Here is a 21,942-nt window from a genome sequence, read left to right as displayed (position 1 = left end):
CCTAACCTGCCTTCCGTTTCCACTATACGCCTTCCGTTTCCACTATACTACTTCCGTTTCCACTATACTCTCTCTCACACATACATACATTCTTCTCTTACATACATATATTTTCTTCAGACATACATACATACATACATATATATACTATGTGATGCTGTGTGTGTGTGTGTGAAAGGAGAATGTTTATGTTTTTTCGTGTGGGTGAGAGTAGAAATATGTATGTGAAAGGAGAATGTAAGTGTGTACAAAGGAGAATGTGAGTGTGTGGAAGCACAACTTATATGTATGTGTGAAGGAGAATGTATGTGTGTGTAAGAGTAGAAATGTATGTATGTGAAAGGAGAACTATGTAAGTGTGTGAAAAGCAGAATATATGTATGTGAAATGGAGAATGTATGTGTGGTGAAAAGCAAGAATATATGTATGTGTAAGGAGAATGTAAGTGTGTGAGAATGCCAGAATGAATTATGGCTTGTATGGCCCCTCATAGCATGTCTTGTGCTCTCACAAACAGATAGCCGTCTTTGAATCCCGCCTGCCGCTCTTTGAAACACGTTCCTCTGCACCCGCGACTGGGTTTGCCCGAATCTTCCAGCCAAAGCAAGATCAATTTTTCAATTCACAATTATACATTTCAAAATGACTTCCCAGATGCACAGGAAAACCAAGGCTTATTTTACTTAGTATTTTTGCCTTGTTTCTAGTTAAAATATCAAAAAACATTCTTAAATCACGATGCATTTACATTATAAGCAAAAATATATATTTAGTCATTGTCTCCTGGGGTGGGGGGCAATCCGAATTAGGTGCCTGCTTTTGCTTAAAATAAGTAAAAACGTTATCTGCCAGTGGGGTACGAAAATATATGTTAAGATGGCTTTTAACTTCTTTTTTTAGGCAAAATTCACTTCATGTAGATGTTTTTCCACAGGAAACAAGGACGAAATATTTTATGTCTTTTGCTTATCTAGTAAATGCATCTTGATTTAAGAGTTTTTAGAATATTTTTACTAGAAACAAGAAAAAATACTAAGGAAGATAAGCTTTTTTTGCAGTCTTTTATTGCTTTTTAGAACCAATTATGCAAACGTCTAGCTTGAACTATAAATTTATAAGTTCAGTATTTGCAATTAAAGGGACACAGGAAACACGCAACAGCATTTTCTTTTTGTAGTATTTCCATTCTAGCACTAGATTCTCTGCTTAAGCATAGTCAGAGATGTGCTTTTATTTACACACATTCCTACGTTTAAGTACAAGTTGGTAGATCCCACACTTTGCGTAAATCTGTTCTTAAACACTCATTATGCACACATTTGTGTGTACACACTGTTGATAAATGAAGGCCCTGAAATGAAGAGTTCATGCTGGAATTAAAGCCTGCAAATTTTACTGAGATGAAGCAGTTCTGTCCTCAATTCTGTGGCAAACTAACTAGGTCCATGTTAACAGATGGATCTGAATTCTAACCAAACACTAGCGATTGTCACAAAACCTACCTCAGTATCTCTAATTTGCAATGATGATTATTCTTCAGTCCGGTACAGAGTAGCTTCACTCCTGAATCCTGTAGATTATTATTGTCCATGTTCAGCTCTTTCAGATTGGTATCTGATCCAATAACTGTAGCCAGAGCTAGACAGCTTTGTCTGTTACAGCCACAATCATTTAGCCTACAAGATAAATAAATCAAATCACAGAGTTAGATACATTTAAATGCATTTGTTAAATACAAAAAAAAAAAAAAAAAAAAAAAAAACTTTATACCAATTAATATTAGATGAACAGTAAATATACTGCATATATATATAGATATATATTGATATATATATATATATATATTATATATATATCTATATATATATATATATAATCCTTGAATAAAACTTAAAATATGTATATGAATAATAGGTTTATATTATTAATGGCGATGAGTAATACATTTAAATGTGCTGCTCTATTATCTTGATGAGTGTCTTGAGGTGTAGAATCTGGAGGTTAAATAATTTATGCATTGAGGTTATGCAAGAGTACATCTCCTTTATAGCAGAAGTTTAAGAAGTTGAACTGCATATTGGGAGAAGAAATACAACTATGGGACAATGTTTTTATAATAACATGATGTGCTTTTTCAGGCCAGAAACAGCTTGTTTTTGCTGAAAAGAGAAATTTCTACATACAAACCCATGGTCAATCTAATATAATAGCATTGCACTTTAATTCCAAGGGACTGCAGTTTTCACCCTTAATCAGTCCAACTATATAGCTAGGATAACATATATATATATATATACAGAGCTGGGTAGATTACTTATGAATTGTAATCAGTTACTGATTACAGATTACATGACAAAATTTGTAGTCAGTAATATAATCTCTTAGATTACACATTTTTGGTAACGTAATCTGATTACTTTTGGATTACATTTAGATTACATTTGTGCTAACCTTAATTTGATATCACATATATTGAATTAGTCTAATCTTGTACTATTTTGACCTATACAAAGAAAAATATATATTCCACAAAATATATTTAATTCACCAACAAGAGCCACAATAACTTCTTTTTCAAGTGCAATGTAATGGACAGTTAATACTTTCAAAATACTAACACTAATGTACCTTGCTTTTAGTGTTTGCTACTAAATAAAACAAAAATCACATCTAATGATTTTAAAGGATATTTACTTATAATTAAGTAAATTTAGAAAACAGCTACACATACAAAAACCAATATTGAAAAACATAAAATTCACAGCAATATCACTGCCAGGTCAAATATTGAATATATTAAAGGACCATAACTAAGTTAAATATTTTCATCTCAAAACACTTGAAGTGTATAGGGTAGTAACAATGACGAAAAATCATCATTTCAAAAAAATATATTAAAGAACATATTAAGGCTATGTTCCCCCATCCATTTTCCATTATCTTGTTGCTGATTTATTAAGCGCTAATGTCTTCGATTCTGACAACCCCTCCCCTTCTCTGCCGGCAAAACTCGAAGAATCACGAATGTATATATGTTGGCAGGTAAAATATACATGTTAAAAAAAAGGAAATTTAGGAGAATCAATGAATTTGTGAACAACTTATTACCATTGTGTAAATAAAAAATAATCATGTAATCCATAAAAAAGTAAACTGTAGTCTGATTACGAGTATATTACAAGTACTTGAGTTTTTTGGAATCTGATTACGTAATCCAGATTACATGTAATACGTTAATACCCCAGCTCTGTATATATATATATATATATATATATATATATATATATATATATATTATATATATATATATATATATAATAATTATATATTATTTTTTTTTTTTTACTTAACTATACATTTATGTGTTTTTTGTGGATATTTGATAGTTTTTTACCTATTAACTGCACAATTAGTCAACTACGCCATACATGACTTATGGTAAAAAAAAAATCACTTAGTTAATGACCTAAATTAAATATAAGAGGTTTCTAGATATTGGTCCATGTGTTAGGGCACTGAATACTGCCATTTGCAGGTTAGAGGAAAAACTTTAGGAATAGAGGTAAAGAAAGAATGTGCAATGACCGCATATATCCAGAAGAGGTCCATATAGGGACTCATTAATTTGTCAGTTCAGTTCAACTAAATTTTTCTTCATGTTTCCTAACTTCTCCTCGCAAACTTTATGATATATATATATATATATATATATATATATATATATATATATATATATATATAGATAAGTGAATATATATATTTAAAACATTCTAAAATATATTAAAAAAATCTATATTTTGTGTCAAAGGTTAGAATTTGTTGTTGTCTGATGTTGGTTGAATTGTCTGCTTTTATGTAAGTGTAAATTATGTTACAAAAATTTGCAGAAATTCTCTGTGTGTAATGTGTGTGTGTGTGTGTGTGTGTGTGTTATGTCTACCCCATGTATGTGTGTGTATGTGTGTGCGTGTGTGTGAGTGAACACGCTTGTCCCATGTTGCAGTTGTGCTCTAGTACCCATCCTTCATTTATGAGTGGAAATTTTCAGATTTATGCTAAATAGCTTAGAGAAAATATAAGCACAGGCTCATAGGCTGACATTTATCCTGCTTGAATTCATTCTAAGAAATGGACATTACTTCATACATACTAAACTTTCATCTGTGAATATTAAATATTTTAACTACAGTGTTTCTTTCTTTCATTTTTCCCCGACTGCAGCCGTCAAATGTAACACATCGTGAGGCCAAAGCTGACGGCTATTGTGAAAATGTGCTTGATGCACTTGTTGACTTAACTTGTGGTTAAAGCGCCACTCAGCTGTCAAAAGCTGCAAATGCACTTTGCAGACACGGCGGCAGCAGCACTTGCGGTGGCAGAACGATCATTTGGTTGGCCACCTACTGTATCAATGTAGATTAACGCAATTTTAAGATGAGAACATGACATGACAAAAATATTAAATAACTTACAGAGCTCTTTTGGAGGTTTTGATGACTGCTGATAATCTAATGAGACACTCGTCTGATTTCTTGAATTTCTGAAGCTCAAACTCCTCCAGCTCCTCCTCTGATGTCAACAACACAAAGACCAAAGCAGACCACTGGGCAGGTGAAAGATAAGCAGATGAGAGACTTCCTTTGCTAAGGTGTGTCTGAATGTCTTTCACCAGAGTTTGGGTCGTTCAGTTCATTCAGACAGTACAACAGATTGATGGATCTCTCTGGAGACAGATTAGCTTCAAATTTCTGCTTGATGTACTGAACTAATTTCCTTTTTGCTCTGCTCATTTCCATTTTGCTGCATCAACAGACCCTGTAAGAGTCTCTGATTGGACTGGAGTGATAAACCAAGGAGGAATCGAAGAAAAAGATCCAGGTGTCCATTATCACTCTCTAGTGCCTTGTCCACTGCAGTCTTGAGCAAATCAATCATGGTTTCACTTTTGTTTTCTTGTTCTGTAGAGTCATGATCAAACACATATTTCTTATTTATGTCTAGAAACAGATGTGCATAAATTGCTGCAATAAACTCTTGAATGCTCAAGTGAACGAAGCAGTACATGGTACCAAGAACAATCCCTGTTTCCTCTTTAAAGATCTGGGTACACATGCCTGAGTACACTGAAGCCTTATAGACGTCAATACCACAGGCTTCCAGATCTGTGTCATAGAAGATCACATTGTTTCTTTCCAGCTGATCAAATGCCAGTTCCCCAGTGAAAAGATGGCATCTTTATCCCAGGAAACATCTGGTGTGTATTCTCCATCATACTTTCGTCTGCTCTGCTGGATCTGAAATCTGAGGAAGTGTGGTGTACATTTGTGTCAGAGTCTTAGGAGTGTCTTTCAGTATTTGACTCCTGTAGTGTTTTGGAGGCATCATCAGCCTGACTGTTTTTCACAACATTATTTATTTTCTCCTCTAAAATGTTCTGGAGAACAGTGGCTGAAATCCAGCAGAAGACTGGGATGTGGCACATGATAAAGAGACTCTTTGATTGTTTAACATGATCAATGATTTCTTTGGCCTGATTCTCGTCCGTGATTCTTTTCTGAAGTACTCCTCCTTTTGTGCATCATGAATCCTCGTATCTCTGTCAGCCGGTCGATACAGTCAAAAGGAATCTTACTGGCAGCTGCTGGTCTAGTGGTGATCCAGATGAGAGAAGAAGGAAGCAGATTTCCCTTGATGAGGTTCGTCAGGAGAACATCCAGAGAGGCTGGTGATGAAACATCAGACCACACTTCATTACCATCATAGTTTAGAGGAAGACGAAATTCATCCAAACCATCAAGAATGAACAAGACTTTGAATTGATTTCTTCTTGTAAGGTCCAGTCCTTTTGTCTCTGGGAAAAACTGAGTTATAAGGTCCATCAAACTTAGTTTTTCTTGCTCCTTTATGTTCATCTCTCTAAATGGAAGAGTAAATATGAAGCTGATATCTTGATTTTCTTTTCCTTCAGCCCAGTCTAGAACAAACTTCTGCACAGAGACTGATTTTCCGATGCCAGCAACTCCTTTTGTCAGTACAGTTCTGATCTGCTTGTCTTTTTCAGGTGCTTCAAAAAATGTTTGCACTCAACCTGTATCTCCTGTGATTCATGACGTCTGGAAGCAACTTCAATCTGTCTCACCTCATGTTCAGTATTGACCTGTTCACTACAAACCCTGAGTGATATAGAGATCTGTGTAGATGTTCTTCATAAGTGTATATGCTCCTTTCTTTGCAATTCCTTCAAATACACATTGATACTTCTTCTTTAGGCTACATTTTAAACTGATGAATGAAGAACAGCTCATCTAAACAGAAACAAAAAACAGATATTTTTTAATCTTATTTTCTCTCCTTAATTTATAAGTAACAGTCTGACAGATGATAATGAGTTTTCTTACCTTCTAGAGTATCAGCAGCTTCATCTTGCTTCATCTCTCTCAGGGAGTTGAGTGTGAGATCAAGAGCTGCTTCTTTCATACTGCATCTGTTCTCATTAAAGTCCTTCACAAAGTATTGCATGTCCTCTTTTTGTAAAATTTTCTTAAACTTTTCCAGTTCTTTCTTTAGAAATTTTGATTATTTTGATCTCAAGATCCTACAAAGACAAGAATGAATGACAGAAAAAACATCTATAATTGGTCAAAATTATTTATTCAGTTATTAAAAATATTCATCAAAAATCAAGGCGAGACAAACAATAATTTGCTATAAATATTAATAAAAATAGGTTCTCATTCTTATTTTATAGGTTCTAAAAAGAAAAATGTGAAGTTTCTGTCACACTCTTATTCAATAAATATTTGTTTATTATAATTCTTAAATATTCTTGAAAATGTGTTTGATTACCTGGAAGATCTGCAGGGACTGTCTGTAAAATTCTTGTGGTTCCTGTGAGACTGTAAATCTGGATCTAATGTTTCATACTGAAACCTGATAGTAAATAAAATAAATGAAAATACTGCATTTTAGGAGAAAAATATATCTTGTTTTTTTTTCTTTGCTAAAATGTTTACAATACTGTGATAAATTTATGGACTATACATTTATGATAATTATTCCCTGGCAAACTTTTGTGACACAGTCTATATTTAAAGAAAAATAAGAAAAAACATCAAATACCAATTTTGGTTTGTGATGCTGTTTCTTCACTGAAGTCCGGTACTATACCCTTTGACCGGTCACTCTTCACAGACACAGAACTGGCAACATGTGAGCCTGATCTTACACTAATGACACAAAGAAGAAAACACTTTACTACTTTGCTTCTTCAGTCTCATTTAAAGAGTTTTACTGTTGAGGATGGTAATGAAGCACAGTATAGACACACTATGACTATGGATAGATGGAAAGACATATTCATGTTTGGCTGCCATGGATAATTTATACTTCCTTGTGGCTGCGTGTGTAATTGTGTTACTGGTTTTAACTGATTTTATTTTTCCATTTTCTTTTTTGACTAAAATGGAGAGCAGAAATGTCAGCACAGTTCTGTTAGCATACTTCAATAAAAGGGACTATATGACACTATTTTAAAAGTTTATCACTTTGTTTATTGGGTGTAATAATAACAGTAACAATGTCATTGTAATAAATACCGTATCCCTTTGACCCCGAGTCCAAGTCTGAGCTGAACTTTTCATAGAAGATAAGCTTTCATTTTGCAACTCTCTTACCTTTCAGATACAATCTCATAAAGTAATACATTTTCTTCTTCACTGTAACAACTTTATGTCCTGAAGTGTCAACATAAAATACAGTTATTTAGGTGTGGTTTATTGTATTTTATTTACAGTGTATTTATGTTGTACACAGGAAGCTGGGAGAAAATGCACTGCAGCTTCATAAAGCGTGCTGTACACAAGCTAACCTTTGGGTCGTACGGCTCAGGAACAGAGTTATTAATAAATCATAAACACTGATTCCAAACAAAGCAGGTTTGCGTTCACATCCAAAACACACAGCGTCTCCACAACATGACGACAACACTACAACTCACTGAAGCCTCGTCTTCTCGGAGTGTAAACCTTTGAACAGTATTACGTTAATATTTCACATTGTGACGCACACATATGTGAAATTAATATCTGGACTTCAGTCAAGGTATTTTAGGCATTTCTGGATCAGTGTTCTCTGTTAGATAGAATAAATCACTTTGCAAGAGACTATGACCTTTGTAACTTTGAAGATCTTACACAAAACAGATTACACATTACACACTAAAAAAAATTAATGTCTGACAATAAAGTATGACCTAAAAACCAAAATCACTGATGTTGAATAATTTACTTAATTATCTACATGCCCAGTGCTGAAGAAACGACTGTAAAATGACTGATTCTCAATTCTGAGATATTTATCATTTATTGGCTATTTTTTAAAATATCAATGTTATTTTTAATTAGGAAGTTATGAAGCTTTGAAGTACTGTAAAGCATTTGTTAATAATACACAACAAAGTTTGTTAAGGTTTTGTTTTTTTCCCAGCAAACCTCTGAAACTGCAGCAGCGTTTAAAATGATTCTCTGAGAACAGACTCAGTCTTACCTCTGTTTCTGTGAGAGACTCATCTTTCCTCTCTTCTCTGACATACTGCAGATGAACAGCTCAACACTTTGTGTCTCTGAAGACGATCATTGCTAATCATGACCTGGACATGACAATGAGATCAAGATCATGATAATTCAGAGGAATAATGATGAAGAAAATAACTAGTGGTGAATTTTTGAGTTATCAAGCAGTAAACATAAAAATAAAATATGCTACAAATATACAACCATGTAATAATCTCTTCAGATCACTCACAACACACATATATTTACATACACATTACTATCGGATCATTAAGAAGCTTAAAATAACATTTGTTTTGCTCGTGTTTATTGACTTGTCTATCCAGAACAACAGGATATTTTACAGACTTGTAAAAATGTTTTAACATCATCGTCTTTAAACGGTTTGTTTTATTAATATATTTCTGCTTCTTGGTCATTTTTTACTTCGGCGACAGACAGGTATAAGTTGTAACTTAACAAATTATTCATCATTCTCCTAAATAAGTGTAATGGTAAAAGTATTCAGACTTACTTGCAGTAGTTCAGACGATCTTGTGCTGCAAGAACAGAATCCAGAAGTCTTTAAAACACTTTCGGTTTGTGATCGCTGTTAAACACCTGTGCGATCTTCACGATTGATGTTTGTCACCTGACACGACTTCATTTTGGAGAAAATCAAAGTCCAGTTCACAACAGATCTCGTGCAGCAGCGCCACCAACTGGACAGGAATGTGAAGCACAAACACACCTGCTTTCTCCTTCTTCCTTCTAACAGCAGATCCCAAACTAAAACAGTGCACTAGCGCCACCTGCTGTTTCTTCATGTTCTCCCTCTCCTGCAGATGATGAGCAATCTTCTCCATTCACCTCCTTCTGCTACATTTGTCAACTTTGAACGTTAGTTGAATAATGACAGACAAAATCATATCAAATAATCCAAACCAAACATATAAATAGGTAATAATTATTATTTAACATAATTATATACTTTTATGTATTTTAAATCCTACATTTAAGGAAATTATGACTGAATAATGAATTTAGAGTCTTCTTCATTATTTCTGTCTTTCTGTACTCTTATTCAACATTTATAACACTGTTTTTATGTAATTTAAGTTTAAACGACAAATAGCACAGCTGTCTTTACTCTCAATGTAATTTATTCTCCAATATTTTGAGCTCATCTTCATATTCCTGTCTTTACACTGTCCTCAAAATCCTGCATCAGAATCAGAAAAACAAAAGGGAAGAGGATAAGATAAGTGCTATATATATACAGTTTTCAGTTTTTTATTAGTTTTCAGTCAAATGATGTGCCACATGCTCAATTTCAGAAGAATCCAGAACAAATAAAAATAATAATAATAATAACATTTATTTGCCAGGCAATGTTATAATAGTCAACTGACAGCAAACTGACACATAGTGGTGAGACTGAAGAACAAAAAATGACAAGCAACGATACAATGATAGCACAACCAAGATCTGACCTCAGTGACCTTATGATCTTCTAGTAGATTTTTATAAATGTAAGCTATTCTTGCGGCTCGCTGTTCTAATTGAAAGAATTTGGACAATGACTGGTGATTTTTTTTATATATATTAATGTTATTAATTAAGAGTTGTTTACAAGGCAGAGAGCTAAAACCATTCATTTGTGTGTAAGTTCAAGATCATTTGCGATTCATAGATTTCACATCTGAAAGAGAAGCGTACTGCATTTTCTGTGCGTACAATCTTTCTATGAATCACACGTACAAGCAACTATACTATACGGACCCATTCAGAATAACAGACCAGCACATAAACTAAAACACCTTCAGTCACCATCCAGTATAACACTCGCTCTTTTAAACCAAATACACGCTGAAAATAATAATTTACTGACATCTGGACTTGACTCTTCACAATGTCTGAATTATTACAATCTTTCTATGAATCACACGTTCAAGCAACGTACAAGCAACTATACTATGCGGACCCATTCAGAATAACAGACCAGCACATAATCTAAAACAGCTTCAGTCACCATCCAATATAACACTCATGCTTTTAAACCAAATACACGCTGAAAATAATAATTTACTGACAACTGGACTTGACTCTTTCACAATGTCTGATGAAACTGGTTGGGTTTTCTCTGTATTAGAGCTGTTTTAAACTTACTGTTTGAATGCATTTGTTTACTGTTTTTTAAGCTATTGTTTTCGTTCTAGTGTGCTGATTCAAATTATTAATCAATGATTTACTATTATTTTACCACTCTGTGCACCTCCCCCTGACGTGCTGTGGTGCATGAACAGCCAGCATCTCTGTTGACTGAGGAAAGGAATGGGTGCGTGAGCAATCATTAAACATAGGAAGCCGATGCCATGGTCCTGACCACATCACTGTCTTTACTGAGTGTTTTAAGGGAATATTTTTTATTTTATATATACAGTGGGTAAGGAAAGTATTCAGACCCCCTTAAATTTTTCACTCATTGTTATAAAAATCATTTGCTAAAAATCATTTAAGTTCATTTTTTTCAGTCCTCATTAATGTACACACAGCACCCCATATTGACAGAAAAACACAGAATTGCATTTTTGCACATTTATTAAAAAAGAAAAACTGAAAATATCACATGGTCCTAAGTATTCAGACCCTTTGCTCAGTATTTAGTAGAAGCACCCTTTTGATCTAATACAGCCATGAGTCTTTTTGGGAAAGATGCAACAAGTTTTTCACACCTGGATTTGGGGATCCTCTGCCATTCCTCCTTGCAGATCCTCTCCAGTTCTGTCAGGTTGGATGGTAAACGTTGGTGGACAGCCATTTTCAGGTTTCTCCAGAGATGCTCAATTGGGTTTAAGTCAGGGGTCTGGCTGGGCCATTCAAGAACACTCACGGAGTTGTTGTGAAGCCACTTCTTCGTTATTTTAGCTGTGTGCTTAGGGTCATTGTCTTGTTGGAAGGTAAACCTTTGGCCCAGTCTGAGGTCCTGAGCACTCTGGAGAAGGTTTTCGTCCAGGATATCCCTGTACTTGGCTGCATTCATCTTTCCCTCGATTGCAACCAGTCGTCCTGTCCCTGAAGCTGAAAAACACCCCCACAGCATGATGCTGCCACCACCATGCTTCAGTGTTGGGACTGTATTGGACAGGTGATGAGCAGTGCCTGGTTTTCTCCACACATACCGCTTAGAATTCAGGCCACAACGTTCTGTCTCTGAGCTTTTCAGGCAGTTCCTTTGACCTCATGATTCTCATTTGCTCTGACATGCACTGTGAGCTGTAAGTTCTTATATAGACAGGTGTGTTGCTTTCCTAATCAAGTCCAATCAGTATAAACAAACACAACTGGACTCAAATGAAGGTGTAGAACCATCTCAAGGATGATCAGAAGAAATAGACAGCACCTGAGTTAAATATATAAGTGTCACAGCAAAGGGTCTGAATACTTAGGACCATGTGATATTTCAGTTTTTCTTTTTAAATAAATCTGCAAAAATGTCAACAATTCTGTGTTTTTCTGTCAATATGGGGTGCTGTGTGTACATTAATGAGAAAAAAAAGAACTTAAATGATTTTAGCAAATGGCTGCAATATAACAAAGAGTGAAAAATTTAAGGGGGTCTGAATACTTTCCGTACCCACTGTATATGCGGTATACTGATATTAGACCAAGATGGCGGCGCGTACACATCGCGAGGCTCAGCGTCTCTCCAGTTTTTTGCAATTTTGCAGTATTATTCCTGCTCATCTCGGGTCTGTTCATACTGAACAGCTTTGCTTTAACATCATACACCCGACAGGAAATTTTGGATATCGATGAGGACTTTTCCAACAGTTTCATCACCAATCTTCGACTCATCCCTGAGATCTCCAGAACACCCGAGGCTACGCACTCTACCCAGCCGGGCGGAAGTGCTCGCAGGCGGCATCGAGATCGTAAACAAAGGGGGGGAAGCGCGGAGGTCTAAGAGCTAAGCTAAAGCTAACACTGCTTCGGCTGTCTTTACCGAGCATTTTCCTCACTAATGTGCGGTTACTGGTGAACAAAATGGATGAGTTTACGACTTCGCATCACCCACAGTAAAAAACTTTTGGACTGCAATGACATGGTTTTCACAGAAACATGGCTACACAGCGACGTACCCGATAATGCTATTGAGCTAGCCGGACGCTACACGCTCCGGGCAGATAGAACGGCAGATGACTCCGGCAAAACAAGTGGATTGGTGGTGGTGGATTGTGCATTTATGTCAACAAAGTTTGGTGTACGAACACTGTCATTGTTGGGAGACACTGCTCAGCTAACCTAGAGTTTCTCATGGTTAAATGTTAGACCTTTTTATTTGCCGCGGGAGTTCACTTTCACCATAATAACTGCAGTCTATATTCCACCGGATGCTAATGCCAAGCTTGCTTTGAACGAACTTCATGCAGCCATTAGTAAACAACAGACTGCTCACCCAGAGGCTGCTTTTATTGTCACAGGTGATTTTAATCACTGCAAATTAAAGACAGTGCTCTCCAAATTTTCATCAGCATGTTTCCTGCCACACCAGAGGAGCCAAAACTTTGGATCATGTTTACACAAACACTGAAGGAGCTTCCATCGCGACCCCCTCCCCCACCTCAGACAGTCTGATCAACTTTCTTTGTTTCTCAACGACACCACGGTGATTGGCCTCATCAGTGACAATGATGAGACTGCCCACAGGGAAGAGGTACAGCACCTGGCCACATGGTGCGCTGACAATAACCTGGTCCTTAACACCAGTAAGACAAAGGAGCTCATTGTGGACTTCAAGAAGAAGAAAGGAAGCACACATGACCCCATCCACATTAACGGGATGGTTGTTGAACGTGTCTCCAGCTTCAAGTTCCTGGGAACCACCATCTCAGAGGACCTGTCCTGGACCACAAACATGTCCAGCCTGGTCAAGAAGGCTCACCAGCGCCTGCTTCTTCCTCAGAACACTGAAGAAGAACCAACTGTCTTCAGCCATAGTTGTAAACTTTTACCGGTGTGCGATCGAGAGCCTCCTGACTAGTTTTTATTACAGTCTGGTATGGAAACTGCTCTGAGGGTGGTGAAAAACTGCCCAACGCATCACAGGGACACCACTTCCTGCTATTGAGGACATCCAGAGGAAACGCTGTCTACGTCGAGCTCCCAGCATTCTTAAGGACTCCTCTCACCCTGACCATGGACTGTTTAACCTCCTGCCCTCCGGGAGGCGCCTCAGGAGCCTCCGGACAAGGACCAGCAGATCCAGGAACAGCTTTTTCCCTACAGCTGTCTCCCTGCTGAACTCTGCCCTCTGACACCCCCCCCACACTATACACACAGACTCCTCCCCCACTTCATCACTCCCCCACTTCATCACTACATCTGACCGATTTATTTATTTATTTACAACAAGCAAAAAACAGTAAACTTGCTATTACTTGCACTACTGTCTGTTCATCCAGAAACACTGAATAATCCATTTGCACACTGAAATATTTTCTATGCAATTTACTTTCCATTGCACTAGTGTAAATTATGTTCATATGTTCATAGTTCTGCCTATAGTGTACATACTTTGACATAATCCAGCTGTATAGTATGTTCATAGTACACCTATCTGTATATCATGCTGATAGTATTTAAAATCTGTAAAATATGGCCATAATCCTTATCTGTATAGTTATTGTACATATTGTAGACCTTGTATATTCTGTACTTAGTGCTTATTGCACTTCTGTTTAGATGCTAACTGCATTTTGTTGCCTTGTACCTTACATGTGCAGTGACAATAAAGTTGAATCTAATCTAATCTAATCTAATCTAATATGCGATTGAATTGAAAGCCGACGGATAAAGAAGTGTGTATACGCCGTATACCTGCGTATACCCTCCACTACACCACTGGGTACTGTATGATATTCAATAGACATTCATTCACATTTACTAGCTGGTGTTGAGTCATATTCAGCTCCTGTGAAAAACTTCAAATAGGTGGGGTTTACACAAATATTGTAAGGACGCTGAGGCGGCGTTAGAATCCATGTGCAGTAATATTGTAAGGACGCTGAGGCGGCGTTAGAATCCATGTGCAGTGTTTTTAATGAAATCCACAGCAAACAAATCCAAAACAGCAGACAGTGAATCAGAAAACGTGAGGGAGGCAGGGGTACATACACAGATAGGCAGTCCAATCCAGACAACAAAACAGTGGGCAATCCAAAAGGCAGAAAACAGGGTTACCAGGCAAAGATCATACACAAGAAGGCAAACAATGGCAAATGGGAATAACGCTCAGTAAGGCAATACTTCATGAAGTAACCGTGGCTAAGGCCATGCTTAAATGTCCACCAAATAGGAAATGACAGGTGAAGCAGAGGGAGCGGCACACAGTCAATACTCGGGTGAGGGCACCCTCTGCTGGCGTGGCATTTCAAATATATATTTCTTGATCCACTATATGGATACCCAGAGATTGAAGCTTTAACATGCGTCTCTTGAGACTATGTTTGCATGTCAAACTCTTTCCACACTGAGTGCAAGTGAAACTTTCCTTGACTCTTCTTTTCAGTAAAGAAAACTCTTTCAGTCTAAAGAGTGAGCTTTTTTCTCTAGTTTTGCCACAATGATGTTTTCTGCTCTTCATCTCATATATAAGGTCTGAAATGAAAGTAAAAAAAAGTCACAAAAATCTGCGGTTTATTTATAAAGATAGTGCCTATTTGAAAGTTGCTATGTCGACTTCGGAGCTCCAGGCGATCAGCGGGTGTTCAGTGCTCATGTATCCACCAAGAGCAGCCTTAGCCGGGCTAATCCTTCTGACATTTGCCGCTGGCTCTGATGTCTCTGTAGTAATTAAACATGAGATACAATTCATTTAGGGTATATTTAACAGGCATTCGTGGTCTCATGAATCTATTATTTGTTCCTGATCATTTAGTTTTGGCTGAGCACAAATTTATTAACTTTATATATTTATTTTGAACTTTACTGTAGTACAGCGATGACTTTGTTGCATATGTTTGACTGAATTGTTTGCTTTTTGCCTTTATTTTATCTTATATAAGCTCTTATACTTTTGTACTTATACTTTTATAATGGCTATTATTGTTCATTTAAACTGACAAAAAAAGAGGCAGAGTTGTGCTTATTGTTGCGTTTTATCGTCATTCGCTACTTTCCGGCATACACTACGCCTATTTACATTAACATTTATTCATTTAGCAGAAGCTTTTATCCAAACCGATTTACAAATGAGAACAATAGAAGCAATCAGACCAACGAGAGAACAGCAACAGTATACAAGTGCCATGACAAGTCTCAGTTAGTCTAGCACAGAACTCATACCAAGGTTTTGTGTTTTCTCCCCAAAAATAGGATAGACAAGGAAAGAAAAGGTTAGTGCTAGTATTAGTTGGTCAAGTGCTGGCGAAAAAAGATGAGTCTTTAGATGTTTTTTTGAAAATTAGTAAAGACTCGGATGTTCGGATTGAGATTGGGAGGTCATTCCACCAGCCGGGCACAGTCCAGGGACAGTACGTGAGAGTGATTTTGAACCTCTTTGGGATGGCAACACAAGGTGCCATTCACTTGCAGAACGCAAGCTCCTGGAGGGTGCATAAGTTTGAACTAGTGAGTTTAGGTATGTTGGTGCCGTGCCAGTGGTCGTCTTGTAGACAAGCATCAGTACAGTAAATGAAACAATGTTTCCTAGCAACGAAGATCCGCGCTGTAGTCTAAAGATAAAACAACGCAAAACACTTACAAACTGCTGTTCTGTTCTGTTGCTCAACTGTTTCTTCTAACAAGGACTTCCAAAACAGGTAATTAAGTACTTTCACTGGCTTGGGCCATGCCTTACTATTAGCAGACCGAAACTGGGGAGTCCCACGATGCGAGCAAATGCGAGAACAAACCATAGACTGTATAAAAACATGGAGGTAGTGTCTGTGACGTCACCCGTAGACTCCTCAAGAGCGGTTCTGAAGCTCAAAGTGTACAGAGATATATAGCTATATAGACCAAAATCATTTTTTGAACCAGGCTGTAAACATGTTTTTTTCTACTGTAAAGTTAGACATTTTAACATGGGGAGTCTATGAGATTGACTCCCTTTTGCAGCCAGCCTCAAGCGGCCAGTCGATGAATTGCAGTTTTAGTCACTTCCTTGTTGGCTTCATTTGGGAATCATAATCGCTTAATTCTAGAACAAACACCACTTCAGCACGTATTTAAAAACACAGTAAATGAAACAATGTTTCCTAGCAACGAAGATCCACGCTGTAGTCTAATGAGAAAACAAGGCCTATCAAGAAAGGGCACTGTTGGTGGTGGAAACACAAGCTGGATCAGGGTGTTCAGTCCTGAATCATACCGTACTGTACTGACCCGTACTGCTAAGTGGAAACGAGCCATAAATCTAAATCCAAATCAAAATGCTAATGTTTTTTTTTTTTTTTTTTAAAAAGCTTAATTACAAAAACAACAGGCCTACCATTAATCCCAAACCCTTCAAACATAAATCAAACATATCCAGTACAGCAGCTTAGTATCTATTGCCTTACAAAGAAATAGATGCGCTTTCCGTGTACAATGCATGACATTACAAACATGATTGCAGATATATCGTTCATCCCTGCTTTCTAGAGTATGATGTGAAAATAATCTCAATCCATGCTGACTGCATTCTTCAACCCCTTTTACCAAAGTAATTAGAAAAAATAACTTTACACTATAAAATACGGTCAGACACAAGACGGGTACACAGAGGTAGGTGAACGTGTAGCAGTATTTATTGTGACAGAGGTTTCAGACACAGGTGAAGCAACAGGAATAGTCTTGACACGAAGAAGGTTGGAACTTAGCTCTGGTTGTGATGGAAGTAGATGACAGAATCGGAAGGCGCACAGAGGAACTGACGAGGAAGGAACAACGGGTATCCAGGGGAACAACAATGGTAGCGAGGGTTCAGGTAAGTACATGTGGGTCAATGCTAGATCAGACGAGGAGTGAGGGGAAGTGATAGTCCTTATATGAGAGCCTGGTGATGATGGACAGGTGCTCAGAATTCTGGTGATTGTGAACGAGTAGGCGTGGCGTGTGGAGAGGGTGTAGGCTGTGACTCCGTGACAGTTCCCCCTCCTCCACGGGCAGATCCCGACGGCCGGACGGGATGTTGACGACGGGGTCTGCCACGACCCCGAGGAGCTGGACAATCTGGGTGTTCCTGATGGAATTGGGTAAGTAGAATAGGGTCCAGGATGTTGTTGCGGTTCACCCAGCATCGTTCCTCGGGGCCGTAGTCTTCCCCAGTCCACGAGGTATTCCAGCTGTGGACCGCGTCGTCTGGAGTCGAGGATGGCCCGTACCCGGTAGATGTTTTGAGTCTCATCGATGGCAGGAGGAGGAGGTACCGCATCATCACAAGCCCTCTGTGGAGGAAGGAGATAAAGGGTCAGTGTGAGGTTTCAGTTACGAGACATGGAATGAAGGTGAGATACGGTAGCAGGGAAGTTGAGTCTGTAGGTTACTTCGTTCAGCTGCCTCTCAATGGTAAATGAACCAATATACCGGGGACTCAGCTTATGGCAAGGCAGCTGGAGACAGATGTCCCGAGTGGATAGCCAGACCTTTGGGCCAGGTTGGTATTGCGGAGTGGGACCTCTTTGGGCGTCGGCTTGTTCCTTGTGTCTCCGGACTGCCTGTTGGAGATGCACGTGAGCCGAGTCCCAGACCCTCTCGCTTTGTGGAACCAGTGGTTGACAGCTGGAACCTCAGAGGGCTCACCTGACCAGGGGAAGAGGGGTGGCTGATAGCCCAGGACACATTGAAATGGGATAAGCCCAGTGGTGGTTTGACAGAGTGAATTTTGTGCGTATTCAGCACAGGGTAGGTATTGGCTCCAGCTGTCCTGGTTCTGGTGGCAATACAGTCTCAGGAATCTCCCGACTTCCTACGCTCAGTCTGGCCGTTGGTTTGAGGAATGTATCCGGAGGAGAGACTGATGGACACCCCCTAGGAGATGAAAGAAGGCGTTCCAGACGCGTGAGATGAATTGGGGACCTCTAGCCAAGACAATGTCCTCTGGGAGTCCGAATTGGGGGAAAACTTGAAGGAAGAGTGCTTCTGCCGTCTGTAGAGCAGTAGGTAGACCCTTGAGGGGAAATGAGTTTGCAAGATTTAGAGACTCGATCAACCACGACCAGGACGCTTGTGTAACCTTGGGATGGAGGAAGATCGGTCATAAAGTCTACTCCAATTTGCGTCCAGGGTCGCTCGGGGATGGGCAGTGGCACGAGTTTCCATTCTGGTAGCTTCCTAGGGGTGTCAGCAACGGCACAGACTGAGCATCCTTGCACATATCAAGAGACGTCCCGAGACATGGAGGGCCACCAGTAGCGTTGTTTTAGGAGCGAGAGGGTCCTTCTCCTGCCTGGGTGTCCAGAGCCCGATGATGTATGGGTTAAGTCCAAGAGGGGCTGGTTGATGGGGTTGGGGGGAATGTAGAGACGCCCCTCTGGACCTCCCGGCGGAGCTGGGTTTTGTAGATTCTCATTAGTAATCTGTTGGTTGATGGTCCACTGAATCGGGTTAACAAGCACGGCTGGATGGAGAATGGGTTCAGGAACGGATGGTTCAGGATCAGCTTGGTAAAGGCGAGAAAGGGCATCCGCTCTACAGTTCTTGTCACCTGATCTATAGGTGACCTGGAAATGAAATCGGGTGAAGAAGAGAGCCCATCGGGCCTGGCGATGATTCAAGCGTTTGGCTTCTCTGAGATACTCAAGATTGCGATGATCTGTAATGACTTGGAAAGGTTGCTTGGCTCCCTCCAGCCAGTGTCTCCATTCATCGAGAGCTGATTTTATGGCTAGGTACTCCCAGTTTCCCACGTCGTAATTCTGCTCCGCCGGGGATAACTTTTTTGAATAGAAGGCACATGAATGGAGCCTTGGGGGGTCACCCTACCGCTGAGAGAGGACCGCTCCGATCCCGGTTGCTAAGGCGTCAACCTCCACTATGAAGGGCAGATCTGGATTGGGGTGAACCAGGACCGGAGCCGATAGGAAGGCCTGTTGCAGTAGGGAGAAGGCTTCTCGGGCAGGTGTTGTCCATGAGAGAGACTTGGGCCGGTTCTTTAGCATAAAAGTGAAAGGAGCACTAAGCATACTGTACTGGTTAATGAAGCGTCGGTAGAAATTGGCAAATCCCAAGAAGCATTGAAGTTCGTTTCACGGTGTTGGGTAATGGCCACTGCTGGATGGTTTCCACCTTCCTCTGGTCCATCTTGATACCATGTTGGTTGATGATGTATCCTAAGAATTGGATTGTGGAGGTATGGAACTCACACTCTAATTTTAGAAACAGTTGATGTTCTTGTAGTTTTTGAAGGATTTGGAGTACATGCTTCTCATGTTCTTTCATGTCACTGGAGTATATCAGGATATCGTCTATATAGATGATGACAAAGCGATTCAGGTACTAACAGAAGATCTCATTCATATAGTTCTGGAAGACGGATGGGGAGTTGGACAGGCCATACGGCATAACCCGGTATTCTTCCATTCATCGCCTCTTCTAATGCGGATGAGATTGTAGGCACTTCGGAGATCGAGCTTAGAGAAGATATGGGCACCTCGTAGATGTTCCAAAGCTGCTGGGACCAGAGGAAGGGGATAACTGAATTTCACTGTTTGGGAGTTTAGGGACGAATGAATCCCTGACGCAGGGCCTCCTGAACGTACTCATCCCCACGAAGAAGAAACTCGAAGCGGCAGGGGACGTAGATGGACGAATGAATCCCTGACGCAGGGCCTCCTGAACGTACTCATCCATGGCCTGCCAACGCGGAGGAATAGTAATAGTGTGGGGGAGTAATGGCAGACACGACCTCTACCCAGCGGCTTTCCCTTGGATGGTGAGTATTCTCAGGTCGACTGGGCATTTCTTTCTGACGAACATTTAATTCTTGGAGGATTTGGGTGCTAATGAAGTTCCCAGCCAACCCAGAGTCGATGAGGGGCTTGCGCTGAAACACAGGAATGAGAATTACCGACATGGACCAGAGTCTTAATGAGTTGAGAGGTTTGAGGTGGAAATTGGAGTGTACTCACCGCTGGGTGTGGAGGTCGGACCGGGCAGTTGGAAATCACATGTCCGTCTCCCCCACAATAAAGACACAGGCGATTATTCATCCGTTGAAGATGCTCCGCGTTGGTCAGATGGTTTGAATCAACCTGCATTGACTCAGGTGCTGGGGCGATGACAGATGTTGAAGCAGGCAGAGGATTGACAGCGGGAGTATTCATGTGGGAGGCGTATAAACGTTGTGACACTCTGATAGTCTTCTGAATAAGATTCTCAAGTCCCATGGTGTCATCGTAGATGACTATTAGCTGCTGAACCTTCCTTCGCAGACCATGACGAAAAGCAGTTATCAAAGCAGTTTCGTTCCAACCACTTGTTGAAGCCAGAGTGCGAAATCGGAGAGCATACATGCTGACGGACTCCTCTCCTTGATGAATATGATATAACTGATCATGGACAGACAGCGGTATGATGACCAAAAACATCTTTCATGTGAGCAAAGAAGGTGGATAGTGAAGTCGTTACCGGAGCATTTGTTTCCCAGAGGGGTTGAGCCCATTGTAGTGCTCGCCCAGAGAGAAGCGAGATGACGAATGCAACGCGACCGCGTTCATTCTGGAACAGGTGAGTGTTGGCCTCGATGTAGAGCGAGCACTGAAGCAAAAAACCACTGCAATCCTCCGCCGCGCCGCTGTATGTCGCTGGTCAGGTCACGGGACTGGCAGAGGCAGCTGCCGAAGTAGTCATTGTTGCAGGTGGCTGCTGGAGTGCTTGCTGTACGGCCGTGATGATCTCGGGAGAAACATGGGTTAGGCTCGTCGTGGGTTGTGGTAGTGAGGACCGTACAGCGTGAACCAGTGCAGCAAATGGATCCGCGGTGCGGTCCCCGCCTGTGTTCGGAGAGCTCTGCATAGGGTCTGATCTTCTGTCAGACACAAGATGGGAACACAGAGGTAGGTGAACGTGTAGCAGTATTTATTGTGACAGAGGTTTCAGACACAGGTGAAGCAACAGGAATAGTCTTGACACGAAGAAGGTTGGAACTTAGCTCTGGTTGTGATGGAAGTAGATGACAGAATCGGAAGGCAGCACAGAGGAACTGACGAGGAAGGAACAACGGGTATCCAGGGGAACAACAATGGTAGCGAGGGTTCAGGTAAGTACATGGTGGGTCAATGCTAGATCAGACGAGGAGTGAGGGAAAGTGATAGTCCTTATATGAGAGCCTGGTGATGATGGACAGTTGCTCAGAATTCTGGTGATTGTGAACGAGTAGGCGTGGCATGTGGAAAGGGTGTAGGCTGTG

General features: G+C 39.9%; 1 long non-coding RNA gene across 1 annotated transcript; it reads right to left on the bottom strand.

Annotated features, from left to right (window-relative positions):
• Nucleotides 1-7,122: 7,122 nt before the first annotated feature.
• Nucleotides 7,123-9,294, bottom strand: LOC109107787. Its single transcript, XR_006156204.1, has 3 exons — nucleotides 9,085-9,294; nucleotides 8,545-8,647; nucleotides 7,123-7,226 (listed from the first exon to the last, which is right to left on the bottom strand). It is a non-coding gene; the product is annotated as an uncharacterized LOC109107787 (long non-coding RNA).
• Between the last annotated feature and the right edge of the window lie 12,648 nt (nucleotides 9,295-21,942).

Source organism: Cyprinus carpio, chromosome B13 (assembly GCF_018340385.1).
Source record: "Cyprinus carpio isolate SPL01 chromosome B13, ASM1834038v1, whole genome shotgun sequence".
Taxonomy (NCBI): Eukaryota; Metazoa; Chordata; class Actinopteri; order Cypriniformes; family Cyprinidae; genus Cyprinus; species Cyprinus carpio.
This window is presented reverse-complemented; position numbering and strand designations above follow the sequence as displayed.